Below are 20,343 nucleotides of genomic sequence, written 5' to 3' on the forward strand. Positions count from 1 at the left end.
AAGAATAACTTACATTTGTCACAGCCATCCACTTGTGGTACTTCTGTTATAGCAGCACTAGATGACTAAGACAGGTTCCTCTGAACTACCACAGCATTTTGAACATGATGGACTATAACACATAATACACTGTTGTAACTACTTTTATATGTAACAATTTCCCCCATCTGTCATTTATTCTTTAACCTTTACAATTCTGGCTTCTTCCTTCACTGCTGCCGCCAAAGTTGTTCTTCTTTAAGTCATGAATTCAGGTTAATAAATACTATCGATATTTATTCAGTGTGCATGACCTCTTATTCTTCACACCTGATCACACTTGATATAATCTCTTTTCCTGAGGTTCATGACTGTGCAGTCTCCTACATTTCCTCATATCTTCTCAACCCTCGTATTGTCTCCATCCTCCTTACTGGCTCCTTCTCCGCTAACTAAGGAGTGAATGTCAGAGTATATCTCATCTTGGTCCTGGGCATTATTTATGATTCACTTTTCACTTTCCTTAGGTCATTTCATTCTTTCTTATTGTTTCAATTTTATCTACATACGGATGACTCCTACATATGCATCTTTCCCAGGTATCTCTTCTGATCTTCAGATCCAAATATTCAACTGCCTTCTTAACATCTTTATTTGAACATCCTATAGGTATTTCAAATTTAATATGTTCAATATTGCTATTTTGATCACTCAGAAAAAAAAAGGTTTTTTTTTTTCCTCTTCCAGTTTCCCTACTGCTTCCCTTCCTTCCAACTTGTTGCTCAAGCCAAAACCTGAGCATTCTCCTTGATGTCTCCCCTTCCACACACCACACCACTTCTTCCACATTTAATTCATTACCATTTTTTCTTTTTTGGATCTATGTCCAAAATAACCTCAATTCTGGACACTTCTCTCACTTCCTTCTTCATCTAAATTAGGTTCCCCTGTTCTATATTTTCAAGATACCTTGTATTTATAATTTGTACTTAAATAATTTTAATTCTATAGCTATTTGTATGATTATTATAGGATATGTCTTCACATGTAGGAAGAAAATCATGCTAGTTTTGTTTACTGTAACACCTAGTAAAATGCCTGGAAAATGATACGCACTAAATAAATATTTGCTGAATATATGACTTGAGTTATAAATGAATGTATTGTTTTTTCATGAAAACTCAGGTTTATTTTAAACATTCTGAAATTTCTGTTACAATTTAGTATATGTGTACATGCGTGTAGATAAAATTGTTGAGAAATCAAAGTTAGGCTTATTGCATATGATTACACTTGATACTTTTTATTCTATTTCATCTCAAGATTTACCAATCCTGATCTGCGGTTTGAAAGACCTACTACTGCAGTGATGTTCTGTGAACCCCAAACAATCTGGTTTTCTTAATCTCTACAATACTAGGATATGATTCATTAGAAATTGGCACTAAAATTTTGGTGGGGAAAGGGCCTTTGGAGGCAGCAAGTTGAAGTGGAACTATCAAAACCCAAAAGAGACATAAAAAAAAAAAAAAAACCCTGGCTCTAATTCCAAATCAGCTACTTCAACTGTGATATGACCCTGGGAAAGTCATTTTTCTCTATTACAAAAGTGCATATCATAATGCATGGGTTTGGTGTGAGAATAGCCAGACATTGTCAATAAATATCATGCAAAAATGTGGCACAAAATTATTATCCCCCATTTCCCCTGAAATAGTAATTGGTAGCTGGTAATAATATCACCATTCCTTCCATGAGCTGGAATAATGAATAATATATTTAGGCTACATAGGATCAGTGTCTTGACAGAATAAATATTGTTTTTTCTGTGGAGGTAGTTGGGAGTGAGAGGTGGGCATTGGCCAAAACAATTCCTCTACAGTGCTAGGCCATGAGTCATATTTAATGTGTTTATATTGCCTAGCCTTGGGTAAATCTTCCCCCATTCTTCTATGCCTCTTTGTGTACATATCTATGCATGTATATCATTGGGAACTCAAGCAAACATATCATGACTTATACCTCTGTCTCAAGGACTAATTATTCACCTGAATAAAGAATGATGACAACACTTAAGAGAACTGCACTGATAGGTACTGATATGCTTGCTGGAACTGGGTGGCTGTTGAGCACCTGTTGATTTTCACATCCTATGCCTAAGATTTGACTAGGAAGAAAAAAGCCAGAAACTAGGGACATGAGCCTGATATATTTAGCCTGACAGTTGAAGACTTCTTTGACATTGCTTTTTCTTAACTTTTCAATCTTATTTTTCATTATTCATGGAATTTCGTGCTGTCGAATTGTCCTGTTTCTTCCTTCCAGTGCTTATTCTCCAGCCAGTTCCCTGTGGTTTTGATTGTGCCCATCCTCTAAAACTTAGCTAAAATATCTGTGGTGTTTGGTTCAATTAGTAATGATTTCCCCCCTCTTTTGTCTCTCATAGTATTTTTAAAACTATCGATTATTAATAATTATATTAATTCCTCATAAGGTTTTTACTGGCTAATTCTTTTCAGAAGTAGACAGCCAGTTCCTTCTTCCTAGTGGAAGCTTGGCTGAAATCTGTCTGCCATGGGTGACCCTGCTCGTATTTGAATGCTGGTGGCATAGCTTCCAGAATCACTGTAACGTACAAGCCCCCACAGTACAACAAACTGACAGACATGTGATATCATTAATATGACACTCAAGTAGAATTTTGCTAAAGGTCACTCAACAGCAGCTACAACAGTGTATCGACTGAAAACTGCCAGAAATTCAAGCTGGATTCAGAAGAGGATGTGAAATGAGTTTTACCATTGCTGATGTCAGATGGATCTTGAATGAGAGCAGAGAATACCAGAAATATGTTTACCTGTGTTTTTTGACAATGCAAGGGCATTCAACTGTGTGGATCATAAAAAAAAATTATGGATAACATTGTGAAGAATGGGAATTCCAGAACATTTCATTTTCCTCAAGTGGAACCTGTACATGGAACAATAGGCAGTCATTTGAATAGAACAAGGGGATACTGAGTGGTTTAAAGTCAGGAAATGTATGCATCAGGTTGTATCCTTTCACCATACTTATTCAATCTGTATGCTTAGCAAATAATTCAAGAAGCTGGACTATGTGAGGAAGAATGCGGTATCAGGATTGGTAGAAAATGCATTAACAACCTGCGTTACGCAGATGACACAACCTTGCTTACTGAAAGTGAAGAGGACTTGAAGCACTTACTGATGAAGATCAAAGACCACAGCCTTCAGTATGGATTACACCTCAGTGTAAAGAAAACAAAAATCCTCACAACTAGACCAATAAGCAATATCGTGATAAACAGAAAAGAATGAAGTTGTCATAGATTTCATTTTACTTGGATCCACAATCAACACCCATAGAAGCAGCAGTCAAGAAATCAAAAGATGTGTTGCATTGGGCAAATCTGCTACAAAAGACTTCTTTAAAGTGTTAAAAAGCAAAGAAGTCACCTTGAAGACTAAGGTGTGTCTAGCCTAAGCCGTGGGGTTTTCAATTACCTCATATGCATGTTAAAGCTGGACAATGAATAAGGAAGACCAAGAAGAATTGATGTCTTTGAATTAGGTGTTGACGAATAATATTGAATATACCATGGTCTGCCAAAAGAACAAACCAATTAGTCTTGAAAGAGGTACAGCCAGAATGCTCCTTAGAAATGGTAAGAGTATGTCTTACATACTTTGGACATGTTATCAGGAGGGCTTAGTTCCTGGAAAAGGTCATCATGTTTGGTAACGTAGAGGGTCATCAAAAAAGAAGAAGACCTTCAGCCAGATGGACTGATGCAGTGGCTATAACAATGGGCTCAATCTTAACAATGATTGTGAGAGTTATGCAATACCGGGCAGTGTTTCCTTCTGTTGTACATAGGGTCACTATGATTCAGAACTGACTTGACAACACCTAACAACAACAACATATTGATTCCATAATCATGGTCATCATTATCACCTTGATTATAACCACTGCTGCAGTTTTACAACATCTTCTATGTGTCAAGTACTGTGATGTTTTGTTTCCATCTTTTTTAATCCCTACAGCATCACTGCAAGGTAACCATTATTATTCGCGTTTTACAAGTAAGGAAACTGAGAAGAATGAAGATCAAAGCCCTCATTCATTCTTCTTAGTGCACTTCTTGGTGTTCCTAACTGTCCTACCACCTTTCACCCTGAAGTGGCTATTTGCACTTAATGACATGGTGAGAGCACTGTGTACACTTCAGGAGGCCAGGATTTCTAATTCAATATTGACAATAAGACCTGTCTGATGTTTTGTAAGATCTCTCTAAACTGTTGGCTTCAGTTTCTTCCTCTAAGAAAATTAAAATCTTTAAGCGTTTAAGGCACTTTTTTGTGTGTGGGTTGAAATACATATAACAAAAAATTTAAACACTTTTAATATACAAATCAGTGACATTAATTACATTCACCATGTTATTCTACCCTCACTACCCATTTCCAAAAGTTTTTATTATGATAGACAGAAGCTCAGTACCCCTTCAGCAATAACTCCCCATTCCCCAACCCTCTGGTAACCACTAATAAACTTTGGTCCCTATGCACTTACCTATTCTAGATATTTCATGCAAGTGGGATTATACAGTATATATCCTTTTGTGTCTGACTTATTTCACTTAGCATAATGTTGTCAAGGTTCACCCATATTGTAAAGTATCAGGACTTTATTCTCTTAATGGCTGGATAATATTTCTTTGTGTGGATATACCACATTTTGTTTATCCACTCACCTGTTGATGGACACTTGGGCTGTTTTCCCCTTTTGCTATTGTGAATAATGCTGTGCAAATCAGCTGGCAGTGCCATCCCCCACTCCCAACCATGCTGCCTTTTCTTTGCTATGGAGCTGTTTCTTTGCTTTGTAGAGACCACATCTCTGTGGCAATGGAAAATTTATCCTGACCTATCAGACCATTTTGGTCTCATGGAAGCTGCGTTCTTTAACTGGCACCACTAAGAATCAAACTGGTGTTGAAATACTTTTCTCTTCCAGAATTTGTTTTTTGATAATGAAAGAAGTTGAAGGTGGTAGAGATGAACACATAGCTGTGCAGTGTCAGTGAGAGACTAAGCTTAGATGCTCCTCATTATTTCAATCAGCATAATAAAAAAATGTGCCACAGTTAGCCTTAGGAAATGCAAATGCTCTTTTTTCCAACGATGAAATTAAAAAAAAAAAATAGTATTTTATTGTGTTTTAGGTGAACGTTTACACAGCAGACTAGGTTCACACTGAACAATTTTTTATACAAATTTTTCAGTGCCATTGGCTGCAATTTTCACAATGTGTCATTATTTCCATTCTGTTTGTTCTGTTTCGTTGATCTAACTTCCCTTCCCCTCCTTGCCTTCTCATCTTTGCTTTTGGGTAAATGTTGACTTTTTGGTCTCATATAGTTGATTGTTTAAGGGAACACATTACTCACGGGTGATGTTTATTTTATAAGCCAATCGATTGCTTGGCTTAAAGGTGACCTCCAGAAATAGCTTCAGTTCCAAGCTCAAAAGGTATCTTAGGGTGATAGTCTCGGGGATTCCTCTACTTTCTATCAGTCCAGAGGGCCTGGAATTTTTTAGGAATTTGAATTCTTTTCTACATTTTTCTCCCATTCTTTCTGGGACCTTCTATTGTGTCCCTGGTCAGAATGGTTGGTAGTGGTAGGCAGAACACCAGCTAGTTCTTCTGGTCTCAGCTTAGAAGAGGCTGTGCTTTGTGTGGGCTATTAGTCCTATGGACTAGTTTCTCCTTCAAGCCTTTGATTTCCTTCATTACCTTTTGCTCCATACAAAACCAAACTCAGTGCCGTCGAGTCCATTCCAACTCATAGCGACCCTACAAGACAACGTAGAACTGCCCCATAGAGTTTCCAAGGAGTGCCTCGCAGATTTTAACTGCCGACCCTTTGGTTAGCAGCGGTAGCACTTAACCACTACGCCACCAGGGTTTCTGCTCCATACAAGTAGAGACCAAGAGTTGTATCTTAGATGGCCACTCACAAACTTTTAAGACCCCAGGTGCTACTCACTAAACTAGGATGCAGAACATTATCCTTATGAACTATGTTATACCATTTGGCAATGTTATCCCCAGGGACTGTGGTCCTAAGCCTTTTAACCCAGTAAACTAATAAATAGCTCCAGTTGTTTGGATAAGTCTGGGAAGCCTCTGTAACTGTTCCTTCTATATAGCGTAGTGGTTAAGTACTATGGCTGTTAGCCAAGAGGTTGGCAGTTTGAATATGCCAGGCGCTCCCTGGAAACGCTACGGGGCAGTCCTAACCTGTCCTATAGGGTCGCTATGAAATCGACTTGATGGCAGTGGATTTGGTTTTTTGTTTTTTTGGCAGCACGAGTAATGCGCATGTACATATACCTACAGATACAGGTATGTGCGTTGCCTTCCTATACACATACATGCATACATATCTACGTAGGTAACCACACACTTATTTTTTGGTTGTTACTATTGTTGCAGAGTTGTCTGTTATAGCATTTACTGCAACTGTCCCTTTTTCTTGTGTACTTCTTAGTGTCTTCATTGACCTTTGTTAAGTTGTGCTGACTTTACCCATATTTGTTATTGCCTTTCCCATCACCAAAAATAACAAGTGTTTACTATCTAGAAAGTGAATCCCCCTCCCCCTGCCATCCCTGGTAACCATCAAAGAACATTGCTTTCTGTGTATATACCTATTCTTGACTATATTAGTGAGTCCATACAATGTTTGCCCTTTTGTGATTGACTTATTTCCCTCAGCATAATGTCCTCTAGATTCATCATGTTATAAGATGTTTCATGACTCTTCGTTATTCTTCATAATTGCATAATATTGCATTGTATGTATGTACCACAATTTGTTTATCTATTAATCCACTGATGGCACTTAGAAAGTTTCCATCTTCTTGCTATTGTGAATAATGCTGCAATAAGCATAGGTGTACATGTGTCTATTCCTGTCACTTCACTTATATTTCTTGGATATATACCTAGGAGTGGGATTGCTGGATTATAAGCCATTTCTATTTCTAGCTTTTTGAGGAAGCACCATACCATTTTCCATAGTGGTTGCACAATTTTACAATTCTACCAGCAAAGCATAGCATAAGAATTCCAATCGCTCTACAGCCTTGACATTTGTTGTTTTCTGTTTTTTTAATCATTGCCATTTTTGCAGGGGTGAGATGGTATGTCATTGTAGTTTTGATTTGCATCTCTCTAATGGCTGATCACGAGCATCTTTTCATGTATTTATTGGCCGCTTGAATGTCCTCTTTGGTGAACTGTCTATCCATGTCCTCTACCCTTTTTTTAATTGGATTGTTTGTCTTTTTGTTGTTGAAGTTTTCTACATATTTTAGAGATTAGACCCTTATCAGATATGTCATTGCCAAAGATTTTTTCCCATCTGTGGTTTCTCTTTTTACGCTGTTGGTAAAGTCTTTCAATGAGCATAAGTATTTAATTTTTAGGAGATCCCAGTTATCTAATTAATCTTCTGTTGTTCATACATTTTTTTAAAATAATTTTTATTGAGCTTTAAGTGAACATTTACAAATCAAGTCAGTCTGTCACATATAAGCTTATATACACCTTACTCCATACTCCCACTTACTCTCCCGCTAATGAGTCAGCCCTTCCAGTCTCTCCTTTTGTGACAATTTTGCCAGTTTCTAACCCTCTCTACCCTCCTATCTCCCCTCCAGACAGGAGATGCCAACACAGTCTCAAGTGTCCACCTGATACAAGTAGCTCACTCTTCATCACCATCTCTCTCCAACCCATTGTCCAGTCCCTTCCATGTCCGATGAGTTGTCTTCAGGAATGGTTCCTGTCCTGGGCCAACAGAAGGTTTGGGGACCATGACTGCTGGGATTCCTCTAGTCTCAGTCAGACCATTAAGTCTGGTCTTTTTATGAGAAGTTGGGGTCTGCATCCCACTGATCTCCTGCTCCCTCGGGGGTTCTCTGTTGTGCTCCCTGTCAGGGCAGTCATTGGTTGTGGCCGGGCACCATCTAGTTCTTCTGGTCTCAGGATGATGTAAGTCTCTGGTTCATGTGACCCTTTCTGTCTGTTGGGCTCTTAGTTATCGTGTGATCTTGGTGTTCTTCATTCTCCTTTGATCCAGGTGGGTTGAGACCCATTGATGCATCTTAAACGCTTGTTACATTTAAGACCCCAGGTGCCACATTTCAAAGTGCATTGCAGAATGTTTTCATAATAGTATTATTTTGCCAATTGACTTAGAAGTCCCCTTAAGCCATAGTCCCCAAACACCCACCCTTGCTCGGCTGACCTTTGAAGCATTCAGTTTATCCCGGAAACTTCTTTGCTTTTGGTCCAGTCCAGTTGAGCTGACCTTCCGTGTATTGAGTATTGTCCTTTCCTTCATGTAAAGTAGTTCTTATCTACTAACTAATCAGTAAATAACCCTCTCCAACCCTCCCTCCCTCCCCTCCTCGTAACCACAAAATTATGTGTTCTTCTCAGTTTATACTATTTCTCAAGATCTTATAATAGTGGTCTTATACAATATTTGTCCTTTTGCCTCTAATTTTACTCAGCATAATGCCTTCCAGGTTCCTCCATGTTATGAAATGTCTCACAGATTCGTCACTGTTCTTTATCGATGTGTAGTATTCCATTGTGTGAATATACCACAATTTATTTACCCATTCATCCGTTGATGGACACCTTGGTTGCTTCCAGCTTTTTGCTATTGTAAACAGAGCTGCAATAAACATGGGTGTGCATATACCTATTCGTATGTTCATACATTTTCTTTTTCAGATTTTTTTTTAAATTAATTTTTATTAAGCTTCAAGTGCACATTTACCATTCCAATCAGTCTGTCACATGTAGGTTTACATACATCTTACTCCCTTCTCCCACTTGCTCTCCCCCTATTGAGTCAGCCCTTTCAGTCTCTCGTTTCGTGCCAATTTTGCCATCTTCCCTCTCTCTCTATCTTCCCATCCCCCCTCCAGTCAAGAGTTGCCAACAGACTCTCCAGTGTCCACCTGATTTAATTAGCTCACTCTTCATCAGCATCTCTCTCCCCCCCACTGACCAGTCCCTTTCATGCCTGATGATTTGTCTTCGGGGATGGTTCCTGCCCTGTGCCATCAGAAGTTCTGGGGAGCATTGTCTCTGGGATTCCTCTAGTTGCAGTCATACCATTAGGTATGGTCTTTTCATGAGAATTTGGGGTCTGTATCCCATTGGTCTCCTGCTCCCTCAGGAGTTGTCTGTTGTGCTCCCTGACAGGGCAGACATCGATTGTGGCCGGGCACCAACTAGTTCTTCTGGTCTCAGAATAATGTAGGTCTCTGGTTCATGTGGCCCTTTCTGTCTCTTGGGTTCTTAGTTGTCGTGTGACCTTGGTGTTCTTCATTTTCCTTTGCTCCAGGTGGGTTGAGACCAATTGATGTATCTTAGATGGCCGCTTGTTGGCATTTAGGACCCCAGGCGCCACAATTCAAAGTGGGATGCCGAATGTTTTCATAATAGAATTATTTTGCCCACTGACTTAGAAGTCCCCTCAAACCAAGTTCCCCAGACCCCAGCCCCTGCTCCGCTGACCTTTGAAGCTTTCATTTTATCCCGGAAACCTCTTTGCTTTTAGTCCAGTCCAATTAGGCTGACCTTCCTTGTATTGAGTGTTGTCTTTCCCTTCACCCAAAGCAGTTCTTATCTACAGATTGATCAATAAAAAGCCCTCTCCCACCCTCCCTCCCTCCCCTCTTTGTAACCACAAAAGTATGTGTTCTTCTCCGTTTTTTCTATTTCTCAAGATCTTATAATAGTGGTCTTGTACAATATTTGTCCTTTTGCAACTGACTCATTTCGCTCAGCATAATGCCTTCCAGATTCCTCCATGTTATGAAATGTTTCAGAGATTCATCACTGTTCTTTATCGATGTGTAGTATTCCATTGTGTGAATATACCACAATTTATTTACCCATTCATCCGTTGACGGACATCTTGGTTGCTTCCAGCTTTTTCCTATTGTAAACAGAGCTGCAATAAACATGGGTGTGCATATACCTGTTTGTGTGAAGGCTCTTGTATCTCTAGGGTATATTCCGAGGAGTGGGATTTCTGGGTTGTATGGTAGCTCTATTTCTAACTGTTTAAGATAATGCCAGATGGATTTCCAAAGTGGTTGTACCATTTTACAATCCCACCAGCAGTGTATGAGAGTTCCAATCTCTCCGCAGCCTCTCCAACATATATTATTTTGTGTTTTTTGGATTAATGCCAGTCTAGTTGGTGTGAAATGGAATCTCATTGTAGTTTTAATTTGCATTTCTCTAATGGCTAATGATCTGGAGCATTTTCTCATGTATCTGTTGGCTGCCTGAATATCTTCTTTAGTGAAATGTGTGTTCATATCCTTTGCCCACTTCTTGATTGGGTTGTTTGTCTTTTTGTGGTTGAGTTTTGACAGAATCATGTAGATTTTAGAGATCAGGCGCTGGTCTGAGATGTCATAGCTGAATATTCTTTCCCAGTCTGTAGGTGGTCTTTTTATTCTTTTGGTGAAGTCTTTAGATGAGCATAGGTGTTTGATTTTTAGGGGCTCCCAGTTATCGGGTTTCTCTTCATCATTTTTGGTAATGTTTTGTATTCTGTTTATGCCCTGTATTAGGGCTCCTAGGGTTGATCCTATTTTTTCTTCCATGATCTTTATCGTTTTAGTCTTTATGTTTAGGTCTTTGATCCACTTGGAGTTAGTTTTTGTGCATGGTGTGAGGTATGGGTCCTGTTTCATTCTTTTGCAAATGGATATCCAGTTATGCCAGCACCATTTGTTAAAAAGGCTATCATTTCCCCAATTGACTGACACTGGTCCTCTGTCAAATATCAGCTGCTCATACGTGGATGGATTTATATCTGGATTCTCAATTCTGTTCCATTGGTCTATGTGCCTGTTGTTGTACCAGTACCAGGCTGTTTTGACTACTGTGGCTGTATAATAGGTTCTGAAATCAGGTAGAGTGAGGCCTCCCACTTTTTTCTTCTTTTTCAGTAATGCTTTGCTTATCCGGGGGTTCTTTCCCTTCCATATGAAATTAGTGATTTGTTTCTCTATCCCCTTAAAATATGACATTGTTATTTGGATTGGAAGTGCGTTATATGTATAGATGGCTTTTGGTAGAATAGACATTTTTACTATGTTAAGTCTTCCTATCCATGAGCAGGGTATGTTTTTCCACTTAAGTATGTCCTTTTGAATTTCTTGTAGCAGAGTTTTATAGTTTTCTTTGTATAGGTCTTTTACATCCTTGGTAAGATTTATTCCTAAGTATTTTATCTTCTTGGGGGCTACTGTGAATGGTATTGATTTGGTTATTTCCTCTTCGGTGTTCTTTTTGTCGATGTAGAGGAATCCAAGTGATTTTTGTATGTTTATTTTATAACCTGAGACTCTTCCAAACTCTTCTACTAGTTTCAGTAGTTTTCTGGAGGATTCCTTAGGGTTTTCCATGTATACGATCATGTCATCTGCAAATAGTGATAGCTTTACTTCCTCCTTACCAATCTGGATACCCTTATTTCTTTGTCTAGCCTAATTACCCCTGGCTAGGACTTCAAGTACGATGTTGAATAAGAGCGGTGATAAAGGGCATCCTTGTCTGGTTCCCGTTCTCAAGGGAAATGCTTTCAGGTTCTCTCCGTTTAGAGTGATATTGGCTGTTGGCTTTGCATGAGGAATTTTCCTTCAATTCCTATTTTGGTAAGAGTTTTTATCATAAATGGGTGTTGAACTTTGTCAAATGCCTTGTCTGCATCAATTGATAAGATCATGTGGTTTTTGTCTTTTGTTTTATTTATGTGATGGATTACATTAATGGTTTTTCTGATATTAAACCAGCCTTGCATAAAAATATTGGCTACCTGGTATAAATCCCACTTGATCATGGTGAATTATTTTTTTGATGTGTTGTTGGATTCTATTGGCTAGAATTTTGTTGAGGATTTTTGCATCTATGTTCATGAGGGATATAGGTCTAAAATTTTCTTTTTTTGTAATGTCTTTACCTGGTTTTGGTATCAGGGAGATGGTAGCTTTATAGAATGAGTTGGGTAGTATTCCGTCTTTTTCTATGCTTTGAAATACCTTCAATAGTAATGGTGTTAAGTCTTCTCTGAAGGTTTGGTAGAACTCTGCAGTGAAGCCTTCTGGGCCAGGACTTTTTTTTGTTGGAAGTTTTTTGATTACCGTTTCAATCTCTTTTTTTGTTATGGGTCTATTTAGTTGTTCTACTTCTGAATGTGTTAGTTTAGGTAGGTAGTATTGTCCCAAGAATTTATCCATTTCTTCTGGGTTTTCAAATTTGTTAGAGTACAATTTTTCGTAGTAATCTGAAATGATTCTTTTAATTTCATTTGGCTCTGTTGTGATGTGGTCCTTCTCGTTTCTTATTCGGGTTATTTGTTTCCTTTCCTGTTTTTCTTTAGTCAGTCTAGCCAATGGTTTATCAATTTTGTTAATTTTTTCGAAGAACCAGCTTTTGGCTTTGTTAATTCTTTCAATTGTTTTTCTGTTCTCTAATTCATTTAGTTCAGCTCTAATTTTTATTATTTGTTTTCTTCTGGTGCCTGATAGGTTCTTTTGTTGCTCAGTTTCTATTTGTTCAAGTTGTCGGGACAGTTCTCTGATTTTGGCTCTTTCTTCTTTTTGTATGTGTGCATTTATCGATATAAATTGGCCTCTGAGCACTGCTTTTGCTGTGTCCCAGAGGTTTTGATAGGAAGTATTTTCATTCTCGTTGCTTTCTAAGAATTTCCTTATTCCCTCCTTGATGTCTTCTATAACCCAGTCTTTTTCAGGAGGGTATTGTTCATTTTCCAAGTATTTGATTTCTTTTCCCTAGTTTTTCTGTTATTGATTTCTAGCTTCATTGCCTTGTGGTCTGAGAAGATGCTTTGTAATATTTCGATGTTTTGGATTCTGCAAAGGTTTGTTTTATGACCTAACATGTGGTCTATTCTAGAGAATGTTCCATGTGCACTAGAAAAAAAAGTATATTTTGCAGCAGTTGGGTGGAGAGTTCTGTATAAGTCAATGAGGTCAAGTTGGTTGATTGTTGTAAGTAGGTCTTCCGTGTCTCTATTGAGCTTCTTACTGGATGTCCTGTCCTTCTCCAAAAGTGGTGTGTTGAAGTCTCCTACTATAAATGTGGAGGTGTCTATCTCACTTTTCAATTCTGTTAAAATTTGATTTATGTATCTTGCAGCCCTGTCATTGGGTGCGTAAATATTTAATATGGTTATGTCTTCCTGATCAATTGTCCCTTTTATCATTATATAGTGTCCTTCTTTATCCTTTGTGGCGGATTTAAGTCTAAAGTCTATTTTGTCAGAAATTAATATTGCTACTCCTCTTCTTTTTTGCTTATTGTTTGCTTGATATATTTTTTTCCATCCTTTGAGTTTTAGTTTGTTTGTGTCTCTAAGTCTAAGGTGTGTCTCTTGTAGGCAGCATATAGATGGATCGTGTTTCTTTATCCAGTCCGTGACTCTCTGTCTCTTTATTGGTGCATTTAGTCCATTTACATTCAGCGTAATTATAGATAAATAAGTTTTTAGTGCTGTCATTTTGATGCCTTTTCATGTGTGTTGTTGGCCATTTCATTTTTCCACATGCTTTTTTGTGCTGAGACGTTTTTCTTAGTAGCTTGTGAGATCCTCATTTTCATAATGTTTAACTTTGTGTTTGTTGAGTCGTTACGTTTTTCTTGGCTTTTTTCTTGAGTTATGGAATTGATATTCCTTTTTGTGGTTACCTTATTATTTACCCCTATTTTTCTAAGTAAAAACCTAACTTGTATCCTTCTATATCGCCTTGTATCACTCTCCATCTGGCAGTTCAATGCGTCCTATATTCAGTCCCTGTTTTTGATTATTGTGATCATTTATCTATTGATTTCCATGATTTCCTGTTATGTGTATTATTTTGTTTATTTATTTATTTTTTAGAATTAGTCTTAATTTGTTTGTTTTTGTGCTTTCCCTATTTGAGTTGTGTTGATATCAGGACATTCTGTTTTGTGACCTTGTATTGTGCTGGTACCTGATATTATTGGTCATCAGGCCAAACAATCTCCTTTAGCATTTCTTGCAGTCTTGGTTTAGTTTTTGCAAATTCTCTAAACTTGTGTTTATCTGTAAATATCTTAATTTCTCCTTCATATTTCAGAGAGAGTTTTGCTGGATGTATGATCCTTGGCTGGCAGTTTTTCTCGTTCAGTGCTCTGTATACGTCGTCCCATTCCCTTCTTGCCTGCATGGTTTCTGCTGAGTAGTCTGAACTTACTCTTATTGATTCTCCCTTGAAGGAAACCTTTCTTTTCTCCCTGGCTGCTTTTAAAATTTTCTGTTTGTCTTTGGTTTTGGCAAGTTTGATGATAATATGTCTTGGTGTTTTTCTTTTTTGGATCAATCTTAAATGGGGTTCAATGAGCATCTTGGGTAGATATCCCTTCGTTTTTCATGATGTCAGGGAAGTTTTGTGTCAGGAGTTCTTCAACTATTTTCTCTGTGTTTTCTGTCCCCCCTCCCTGTTCTGGGACTCCAATCACTCGCAAGTTATCCTTCTTGATAGAGTCCCACATGATTCTTAGGGTTTCTTCATTTTTTTAATTCTTTTATCTGATTTTTTTTTCAGCTATGTTGGTGTTGATTCCCTGGTCCTCCAGAAGTCCCAGTCTACATTCTAATTGCTCGAGTCTGCTCCTCTGACTTTCTATTGCGTTGTCAAATTCTGTAATTTTATTGTTAATCTTTTGGATTTCTACATGCTGTCTCTCTATGGATTCTTGCAACATTAATTTTTCCACTATGTTCTTGAATAATCTTTTTGAGTTCTTCAACAGTTTTATCAGTGTGTTCCTTGGCTTTTTCTGCATTTATCCTAATGTCATTTGTGATATCTTTAAGCATTCTTTAAATTAGTTTTTTATATTCTGTATCTGATAATTCCAGGATTGTATCTTCATTTGGGGAAGATTTTGATTCTTTTGTTTGGGGGGTTGGAGAAGCTGTCATGGTCTGCTTCTTTATGTGGTTTGATATGGACTGCTGTCTCCGAGCCATCACTGGGAAACTAGATTTTCCAGGTAATCAGCTAAAAAAAAATGCAGTCAAATCCCCATCTGAATTCTCCCTCTGGCTCCAGATATTCGGATGTTAATGGAGCCGCTTGGGGAGGGTGGGGGAGGGATCAGAGAGCTAGGAATGTAGCACCACAGAATATAGAGCTGATCACCGCGTTCACGCTCCACCCCCGTCTGCCAAAATCCGGGCGGGACGGCTCCCCGATTGGGACGCTACTCTCCCCATTCCGAGACCCGTCACTTCCTCCCGGGGACTTCTCCCTCCAGTGCATCCCCCCACACGAAGGTGTGGTCCCCGCCCCGGGGTCGCTTTAGGGAAATATTGCTGACCCCCCACACTCGCGCCCCGCCTGCTTCCTGCCAAACTCCCGGCGGGACGGCTTCCCGGCTGGGACGCTGCTCTCCCCGCTCCAAGATCAGTCACTGCCTCCCGGGTGCTTCTCCCTCCGGCTGCGCCGCTCCGCCGCCCGCGCCAACCAGCTAGACTCTCTCCCAGGATGGGTTCGGGGGGGTAGGGCTGGGCCCCTTGTCTGTGCCGTCTGCCCCCCTGGGCTCTGCCCCAGATCAGGCTCCGAAGGTCACCTGCCTAGTACGCTGGCTCCTAGTTCTGAAAACGGTTGCTGTCTGCCTGTATTTGATCGTTTTCCGTCTCTAAGTCTGTGCTTGTTGTTCAGAGTTCATAGATTGTTATGTATGTGATCGATTCACTTGTTTTTCCGAGTCTTTGTTGCCAGAGGGATCCGCGGTAGCGTCCACCTAGTCTGCCATCTTGGCCCCGCCTCCTTGATTTTCTTTTAAGAGTGCTCTTTGTTAGTGTAGCTGAACCCAACTGATTTTTGTGTGTTGGTCTCATACCCTCCCACTTTGCCGAACACTTCCATTAGTTCCACTAATTTTCTTATGGAGTTTCTATGTGTGGATTTATATGTATAAGATCATGTCATCTGTGAATAAGGATAGTTTTACTTCTTATTTTCCAATTTGGATGCTCTTTATTTTCCTTTCTTGCCTCATTGCTCTAGCTAGAACTTCCAATACAGTGTTGAATAAGAATGGTAATAAAGGACATCCTTGCCTCATTCCTGTTCTTAAGGAGAATGCTCTCAGTCCTTCTCCACTGAGAATAATGCTGGCTGTTGGCTTTGCATAAAACCAAAAAAAACCAACCCAGTGCCTTCGAGTCGATTATATATACCCTTAATTATGCTGAGGAATTTCCCTTCTATTCTTATTTTGCTAAGGACTTTTTTTTTAATCAGGAAATGGTGTTGGATTTTATCAAATGTCTTTTGTGCATTGATTGAGATTATCATATGATTCTTCTCCTTTGTTTTATTTATGTGGTGAATTATATTGATTGATTTCCTGATATTCAACCATCCTTGTGTCCTTGGTAAGAATCCTACTTGATCATGATGTATTATTTTTTTGATATGTTGTTGAATTCTGTTGGCGAGAATTTTGTTGAGAATATTTGCGTCTATATTCATGAGAGATATTGGTCTATAATTTTCTTTTTCAGTAGTGTCTTTGCTTGGCTTTGTTATCAGGGCTATGCTGGTGTTTTATAATGAATTAGGGAATATTTATTTCTTTTCTATGTTCTGGAATAGTTTGAGTAGAATTGGTGTCATCTGTATTCTGAATGTTTGGTAGAATTCGCCAGTGAAGCCATCTGGACTGGGGCTTTTTTTGTAGTTGTTGTTGGCAGGTTTTTTTTTTTTTTTTTTAATATTCAATTTCTTCTTTTGTTATGAGTCTGTTCAAATTTTCTACCTTTATTTGTGTTAGTTTAGGTAGGTAGTGTGTTTCTAAAAATTTGTCCCTTGCTTTTATGTTTTCAAATCTGTTGGAATACAATTTGTTAACATATTCTGTTATGATCCTTTTTATCTCAGTTGGTTGTGTTTTAATATCACCCATTTCATTTCTTATTTTGGTTATTTGCATCTCTTATTTTTTCCATTGTCAATTTGGGCAGTGATTTGCCAATTTTATTGATCTCTTGTAGAATCAACTTCTAGCCTTGTTGATTCTTTCTATTGTTTTTTCATTTCCTATTTCATTTACTTCTTCTCGATCTTTCTTATTTCCTTTCTTCTGGTGACTGTGAGATTCTTTTGCTGCTCCTTTTCTATTTGCTTGAGTTGTAGGGATAAGCTATTGATTATGACCTATTCTTCTTTTTTGATGTTTAAATTTATTGCTATAAATTCTCCTCTGAGCACTGCTTTTGCAGTGTGCCAAAGGTTTTGGTATGTTGTGTCTTCATTCTTATTTGATTCTAGGAATTTTTAATTTCTTCTGTCACCCAATAGTTTTTAGAAGGTGTTATTCAGTTACTATGTATTTGATTTTTTCCCTTGTTCTTTCTGTTATTGATTTCTAGTTTTATAGTGTTATGATCAGAGAAGATGCTTTGTATTATTCTGAAGTTTTTAAAATGATTGAGGCTTGATTTGTGGCCCAAATATATGGTCTGTCCTGGAGAATGATTCATGTGCTTTGGGAAAGAAAGTGTATTGTGCTGCTGTTGGATGGTATGTTCTGTATATGTCTCTGAGGTCAAGTTGATTGATTGTGTTATTTAGATCTTCTGTGTCATCATTGGAGCCCTGGTGGCATAGTGGTTAACAGCTCAGCAGCTAACTAAAAGGTCAGCAGTTTAAACCCACCAGCGACTCCTGGGAAACCTTATGGAGCAGCTCTATGGTGTCCTATAGGTTCACTATGAGTCAGAATTTACTCAATGGCAATGAGTTTTGGTGTCATTGCTGAGTTTGTTTCTAGTTGTTCTGTCCATCACTGAAAGCAGTATGTTAAATTTCCTACTATTATTGTTCAACTTCCTACTTCTCTTTTCAATTCTGTTAGTTTGTTTTATGTATTTTGGAGCTCTGTCATTGGGTGGATAAATATTAATTATGGTTGTACCCTCTTGGTGGATTGATCCTTTAATCATTATATAATGTCTTTCCTTGTCTCTAATAAGGGCTTAAATTCTGTTTTATCAGAGATTATTATTGCCAGTCCTGCTCTCTTTTAGTTACTGTTTGGATGATATTTTTTTTCCCATAGTTTGACTTTTAACCTATTTATTCATTTGTGTCTAAGTTGTGCCTCTTGTAAGCAACATATAGATGGATCATGTTTTTCTATCTTTTCTACCACCCTGTCTCTTGACTGGTGCATTCAAAACATTTACATTCAGTGTTATTATCGACAGGTATGAATATCCTGCTGCTATTTTTTTAATGCTTTTTCTTATGGTGTTAATGGTTTCTTCTACTTAATTTTCTGTGCTAAGTTCTTTTTGTTTATGAATTTTCTTTTTGCTTCCTTTGTTGCTGATTTTATATTTGCTAAGTCTTCTTTATTTTGATGAGCAGATTTATTAATTTTCTTTGTGGTTACTCTAAAATTTACCTTTCTCTTCCTAAGCTTAAAACAATCTGTTATATCTTGATACAGCCTTGACTTCCTCTCCATATGGAAATTTTATAACTTCACCATTTATTCCCCCTTTTTGTTTTGAAACTGTCATCTTTTACATTTTGACATCCCTGGTTTCCTGTTTTCTGTTTTTCAACTTTATTTTACGTTTGAGCATTCTTTGTCTGGGTTGGTATCTGGGTGATGCTGTCTTATGTATTAATCTCAGGTTGTTGTCTGATGCCATTGGTTCTCTGTCCAAAGGACTCCTTTGATATTCCTTGTAGATTGGATCTGGTTTTTACACATTCCCTTAATTTCTGTTTATCTAGGAATGCCCTAGTTTTGCCATCCTATTTGAGAGACGATTTTGTTGGATATTTGTTTCTTGGTTGACAATTATTTTCTTTCACGGTTTTATACATGTCATCCCACTACCTTCTTATCTGCATGGTTTTTGCCAGAAAATCAGTGTCCAGGCTTACTGGAGCTTGTTTTGTAGGTGATATTTCATTTTCCACAAGCAGCTCTCAGAATCCTTTGTCTTTGGTTTTGACAAGTGTGATTATGATATGTCTTCATGACTTTTTGGGGAGTCTATCCTCTATGGGGTTTTTGAGATTCTTGGATGCAACCTTCTCATCTTTCATGATATTAGGGAAGTTTTCTGCAGTAAACCTTCAACAATTCTCTCTGTGCTTTTTTTTTTTTTTTCCTTTTTTTCCTCCTGTTCTGGAATTCCAATTACATGTAAATTCTTCCTCTTGATGGTGTCCCACATAACTGTTAGGCTTTCTTCATTTTTATTTATTTTTTTTTCTGGTTGTTCCTCAAATAGATTAGTGTCAAGGAATTTGTCCTCAATTTCACTGATTCTTTTTTTCCATTGCTTCAATTTTACTTCTATGTCCTTCCCTTAAGTTACCTATTTCTGATATTTTATTGTTAATCTTCTGGCATTCTAGTTGTTTTTGTATGGTTTCTAATTGTCTATTTATTTTGTCATTTTGTTCTTGTAATGTTTTTCTGATTTCTCCTAGGGTTTTGTCTGTGTTTTCCATGATTTCTTTAAGGATCCTATCTATAAGTCTTGAACTCCTTATCAGGTAGGTCTATTCCCTTTTCTTCCTCAAAATGACTTTCTGCCCCTTTATTTTGCTCACTTGTGTGGTATCTTATCATGTTTTTCATATGATTTGTTATTGTCTGTTGTCTCTGTGGTATTAAGGTGTTTATATATTTCTTTACTGATTGTATGTATATTTGTCGTGTTGATTTTTAAAAAAACTCATTTTCATGTAGCTGTAACTTTGTTTCTTCTCTTTCTCTTAAGAATATCTTTCTTTCTTTATGTCATTTTATTTTTTGTGGTTCTGGTCTATGTGTGACTTTGATGGTGTCTGATGGTTTGGCATGATTTCCTTTCTCTGGTGGGTATGTTGGATTTCACCCATGTGTGAGTCTTCTGTGGTTAGACGCTTATGCCTTCCCTTACCAGATTGAGTAGAGGTGGGAGAGCAGGTTCTTTCCCTGATTTTGGGTGACAAGTTTTGGGTGGACAGGGTCCCTCATAACCCCTTTGGGACCATGAAGTCATTCCTGGTTGGTGCTAGCAGTTAGTGCATTCTCTCTGGAAGTCAGGGCAGGATGTCTCTATCCACTGTGAGGGAGTGCCACCCAAATGGATGGGGTAGGTCTGCTGTTCTTGCCTGAATTGGCATAGGTGTAGGATATCAAAGGGTTTCAGTGCAAGCGCGGGTGGTC

The sequence above is a fragment of the Elephas maximus genome, chromosome 2 (genome assembly GCF_024166365.1).
Source record: "Elephas maximus indicus isolate mEleMax1 chromosome 2, mEleMax1 primary haplotype, whole genome shotgun sequence".
Taxonomy (NCBI): Eukaryota; Metazoa; Chordata; class Mammalia; order Proboscidea; family Elephantidae; genus Elephas; species Elephas maximus.